Source organism: Schistocerca piceifrons, chromosome X (genome assembly GCF_021461385.2).
Source record: "Schistocerca piceifrons isolate TAMUIC-IGC-003096 chromosome X, iqSchPice1.1, whole genome shotgun sequence".
Classification (NCBI taxonomy): Eukaryota; Metazoa; Arthropoda; class Insecta; order Orthoptera; family Acrididae; genus Schistocerca; species Schistocerca piceifrons.
The window spans coordinates 440,019,502-440,025,259 of record NC_060149.1 but is presented as its reverse complement, the minus strand read 5'-3'; the positions used below and the strand labels follow the sequence as shown (position 1 = coordinate 440,025,259).

The 5,758-nt window shown below is 43.0% G+C and overlaps 1 non-coding gene across 1 annotated transcript; it reads left to right on the top strand.

Annotated features, from left to right (window-relative positions):
• Positions 1 to 3,786: 3,786 nt before the first annotated feature.
• On the top strand, positions 3,787 to 3,861 carry Trnat-ugu. Its single transcript has one exon. It is a non-coding gene; the product is annotated as a tRNA-Thr (tRNA).
• The last annotated feature ends 1,897 nt before the right edge of the window (positions 3,862 to 5,758 follow it).

The following is a 5,758-nucleotide window of genomic DNA, read 5'->3' as shown; positions in this document are numbered from 1 at the left end:
TCCCTCACAATCTTGCTCGGCACGCACTTGTCTAAAGCACATGATTTTGAGTTTTACCGATTTGTGCTTCACTTCTTCATCCTCAGATCTGAATGTTTCTTATTGACTACGCAGATACTCTATAATTTGTATCCTGTCACACTTGCTAACCAAAAATAATGTTTAACTTCTTTCAGCGTTCTTTTATGTGTAGACATTGATTCCATCGCAACATTATGATCATTAATTCTGTTCTCGTTGTTAACTGATTGTAAAAGTTCGGGTCTGTTAGTTACTAGGAGGTCTAGAACATTGCCGTCACATGGCGGTTTTTTTAACTAACTGCTCGAAGTAATTTTCAAATAAGTCATTAGAACAATTCCAAACGAATCCCTTTCTATGGCACCCGTACAGTTCCTGGCATTGCCAGTGATTTTTCGTAAGTGGGAAGACTGGATAGGGATTCATTCGGCCTTTTAACGTCATTTCAGGAGCCACTGGAATGAGAAGTAGCGGCTCCAAGGTATGGAGAGCTGACAGCGACCAGGAGAGCGGTGTGCTGACGCTACGCCCCTCCATATCGCATCCGAATAACAACATGTGGTAAAGGATTGCACGCCTGCCATCCAGCATCGTGCGGTCCTCTGGGACTGATCGCTGAAAATGGCTCTGAGCACTATAGGACTTAACATCTGAGGTCATCAGTCCCCCAGAACTTAGAACTACTTAAACCTAACTATCCTAAGGGCATCACACACATCCATGCCAGAGGCAGGATTCGAACCTGCGACCGCAGCGGTCGCGCGGTTGCAGACTGAAGCGCCTAGATCCGCTCGGCCACACCGGCCGGCACTGGTCTCTGAGTTTGGTTCTAGTTTTAGAATGCGGATTATGTCGGATACACCATTTGCAGGTAACAGCAGCTTTTCATCGCTTCAAATGTGTTTTGCACTGAAAAACTGGCAGTGGGTGAAGCCATCCTGCACAGTAACAAGACCTTGTATATGCCATCTATTCGCTTAGAGAAGGTCCTGGAACTCCTCCACGATAGAAACTGATCTCAAAGAGAGCACATTTCATTGGCGGAGATTAGCATTGCTATCTGGCAAGAGGGACACTCGGGAAAAAAGCTGTACACATGACCTGGGTCGGCTGTACACCGTCTGAACGTAAACGCCACGGAAGGAGCGGTACTTACACTCAAGGAAGACCGCTGGGTAGCGCTAAGGATCAAGGGACAGGTATTATCCCACTCAAATATTACATCAAGATTACGTTACCAGCGTTACATCTCAAAGTACAATAATACAATATATCGTTGATCGACGGAAGATCCATCAAGAGGAGCTCATATAATACTAAGTGCAGAAACCTGGCTAAAACCCGAAACTAGCAGCAGCGAGATTTTTCAGATATTTTTAGAGCGTAGGCAAATGGGAATTGGAAGTGATATGTTTGTCGCAGTAGACAAAAAACTCAGATCCCCCTACATAGAAATTGAGAGTGCATGCGAGAATAATTAGGGAAGACTTCGTCGCAACGGTGGGCACATACTTATAACTGGGTCTTTCTACTGTGCACCAAACCCACCATTAGACGTAATCTAAAATTTTACAGAAACCTTCAGTTCGCTAACTCATATGTTCCCTAATAATACTGTCAGCATGGGAGGCTCTTTAATCATCCAACATTCTATTAGGAGAATTAGGGTTTGTAAGTGAAGGCGTGACAAGACATCCAGCGAAATAATACTAAATTATTTTAACTACTTGGAACAAAGAACACAGGATCCCATTCTTAACAGATATATGTTAGATCTAATGATAACAAATAAATCTGACCTCTTAGAGGATGTCCACAATGAAATTGGTATAAGTGACCTTCAGGCAGTTAAAGTAACAATGGTTATTGAAGGATGTAAGGCAACTAGAACAAGTAGATAGTTTTACACGTTCTGTAAACTACATAATGGGACTGTAGTGTCATATCTAAAAGAGGAACCCCAAAAATTTATATCTGGACAGGCGCATGTAGAGGAACTGTTACTTAACTTTAAAAGACTGTTTCACCAAGCAGTGGATAGATATGTACCATTTTATTTATATAAATCATATGCCCCCTAGTATTACAGGTAATTCTAAAATATTTCTGTTTGCTGATGATACTAGCTTGGTAGTAAAGGATGTTGTGTGCAGCATTGGCTCTGTTTCAAATAGTGCAGTTCATGACATAAGTTCATGGCTTGTAGAAAATAAGCTAATGCTAAATCACAGTAAGACTCAGTCTTTACAGTTTCTAACACACAATTCAACAAAACCCGACGTTTTAATTTCACAGAATGGGCATATGATTAGTGAAACTGAACAGTTCAAGTTTCTGGGTGTTCAGATAGATGGTAAACTGTCGTGGAAAGCTCACGTTCAAGATCTTGTTCAAAAGCTTAATGCTGCCATTTTCACTATTCGAACGGTATCTGAAGTAATTCGTCGTTAGACACGAAAAATGGTCCACTTTGCTTATTTTCATTCGCTCATGTCGTATGGAATTATGTTGTGGGGTAGCTCTTCCCATTCTCAAACGACATTTATGGCTCAGAAACGGGCAGTTCGGGCAATAAGTGGTGTAAATTCGCGAAACTCTTGTCGACCCCTGTTCACTAGTCTGGGTATTCTGACATTGGCCTCTCAATATATATATTCTTTACTGTCGTTTCTTGTTAACAATAACAGCTTATTCCTAAGAGTTAGCAGCTTTCACTCAGTCAATACTAGGCAGAAAATCCTATCTGCATTTGGATCGCACTTCCTTAACTCTTGTGCAGAAAGGTGTGCGGTATACTACTGCTTCCATTTTCAATAAGCTACCACAAGAATTCAAAAATCTTAGCAGTAATCCAAATCGAAACTGAAGGATTTCCTCATGGGTCACTCCTTCTATTCTGTTGAGGAGTTACTTAAAGATTTAAGCTGATTACTATGTTATATTGCTGATCGCGTTTACTTAAACTTGTAGTTTGACCTTTTTGGGTTCATAAAGATTTTATTTTAGTTGTTATTACTTTTATGTTGTAATTTCCTGTACTGACACGTTCCATGACCTTGGAGGTTTGCTCCTCAATTTGGTCCTACGGAACCAGACGTGTAAATAAAATAAATAAATAACAGTTCAGGATGGGAAGGACTCTCCACGGTACACGGTCACTGTAAAGAAACGCTACCTGACAAAAAAGATGAAGCACTCGAAAGACGTGGTCGGATGCTAACGCAATTTCTTACTCGTACACGCCATCGGTAGGTATTTAAATGATTACAGTTGCAATTCCCTGTGACCAGTAGTGGTACGTGATACCCTCCTCCATGCACCATACGGTGGCTTGCGGAGTATGTATGTATGTATGTATGTACGTAAACCGGCCACCAAAATGCATTAACGACGTTCATGATTAGTGTTGTTACCAGTTCTGGTGGGGCATATAAGGGGTAGAAACAGCGTCTGATGTTGAGCGATCACTGTGAAGGACACGTATATATATACTAACATGGTATCTGTTCTTTCGGACATGTCTGAAAGAACAGATGCCATCTTAGTATATATATCGTTAAGGTTTACCGGCCACTTGACCATCTTCTTCTTCTGTGCGAATGCATAAACAGTGCCCGAACTCTTACGGGAATCGGCAACGCGCCGCGAGTAATGAGTATAATGGGCGGGGGGCACTATGAATGTAGTGCGGGACAATACGTTGAGAATGTGGGTTTCGTGGGAGGCGTGCCAGAGATAAATTCCTGCAGTCGCCCTGTCCTCTGTGTCCTCGGTGGCTCAGATGGATAGAGCGTCTGCCATGTAAGCAGGAGATCCCGGGTTCGAGTCCCGGTCGGGATACACATTTTCATCTGTCCCCGTCGACGTATGTCAACGCCTGTAAGCAGCTAAGGGTGTTAATTTCATTGTAATGGACACGTATATGCCACATACTCGTGTGACACAGCGTTATCATTACCTCACATAGTTTGAAAGTGATCTCAGTTTGGGTCTTCATTTATCTGGATTGTCGCATCGTGAAATATACAGATTTGTGGGACATTCGAATGTAACAGTGGCCCGATGTTGGACTGCATGGGTACGTGAAGGCAGGCCTACTCGTCGTCAACGTTCCTGTCGACCACGTCTGATCACCACAAAGGAGGATCGCCATACTGTGCACCAACAACATCGTAACTCCTTCACATCTGCCATCCGAGAACAAGAACTCCCCGCAACGTTTTTACCATCCCACTCCATTTATCGGAGACTAGCAGCAGCCGAACAGGACAATAATTGCCGTCCTATGCGTATGCTGCCGCTAATAACACAACACAAACGGCTGCCATTATAATGGTGCCGTGACCGGGAAGCATCGACTGCTGATTAATGGCGTCGCACTGTGTTTGACGACGAATCGCGGTTCTATGCTACTTCGGATGACAGTTGTCCACAAGTATGGCGGCGACCTCGGGAGAAGTCCCATTCTTTTCATATTTTGGAGAGGCACAGAGGTGTTACTCCTGGCGTCGTGGTGTGGGAAGCCATCTAGTATGACTTGAGGCCATGGCTGATTGTGATTGAGGGAACTCGGCCCAACAGTGCACCACGGACATCCTGCGTCCTCATATGTTTTACCAATCATGTGACAGTATCATGGTGCAGATTTTCAACAGGACAATGCTCGTCCACACATGGCACGTTCCCCCATGGTGTGGAATAGGCTCGGACGCCAACTCCGTCCCTTTGCCAGTATCTAGGATATCAAGGATCAGTTAACAACAGTTGTGGGTCAGTTTGTATCACGAGAGAATATGACGTCTTTATGACACCCATCCCGACCGGATCAGTGCATACGTCCAGTGCAGAGGGGGGTGCAACGTCGTAGTGGTAAATTGGCTCATACTGCCAATCTTTGTAAAATTAACTGGATATTGTAATCACTGATGTTACATTACATAAACTCTCAATATGAGAAGTTTCATTTCGCTTCCTCCTCCCCTTCTGGGTGCTTTACTTTTTTATCAAGCTGTGTAATTGTGAAACAAAGCATAGCACTATAGATATAGAGATGCTTAATGAAATGCGTATGACTGCCAGGAGGGGTATACGTGAAACCTTTAATGATTAACGTACTAGAAACTTATCGAAGAAGCTCTCACAAGCCCCAAAGAAGTTCTGGACGTACGTAAAGGCCATCAGTGGCACTAAATTTAGTGTCCATTCAGTGATGGATGACACATGATCCGAAACTGAGGGCAGTAAAGCAGGAACAGAAATCCTGAACTCCTGTTTCAAATGTTTCTTTAAGAAGACAGTTACAAAAGTAGGCCTACTGCTTCAGTTTAATACTTGCACAACTACAGAAATGATCGATACAGAAATTGGTAGCAGTGGCTTTCAGAAACATCTGAAATCGTTAAATTAAATAAGACTCCCTATGGAATCCCTGTCAAAATCTATATATAATTTACTGAGCTCAAAGCTGATGAGGTGTCTCGGACACATCGACCTCTTTCGTGTCAACCACATGGATTCAGAAATCTTTGCTCGAGTGAATTGCAACTCGCCTGACTCAGAAAGCCATATATCAGAGAAATTGGTTGGAGGCAGTGTTTCTTGACTTTCGAAAAGCTTTTGTCTCAGCACCACACGAACGATTATTAACGAGAACATGATTATACGGGCTGTCAAACAAAATTTGTGACTGGATTGAGGATTTATTGGAAGGGAGGACGCAACATGTCTTTGGATGGAG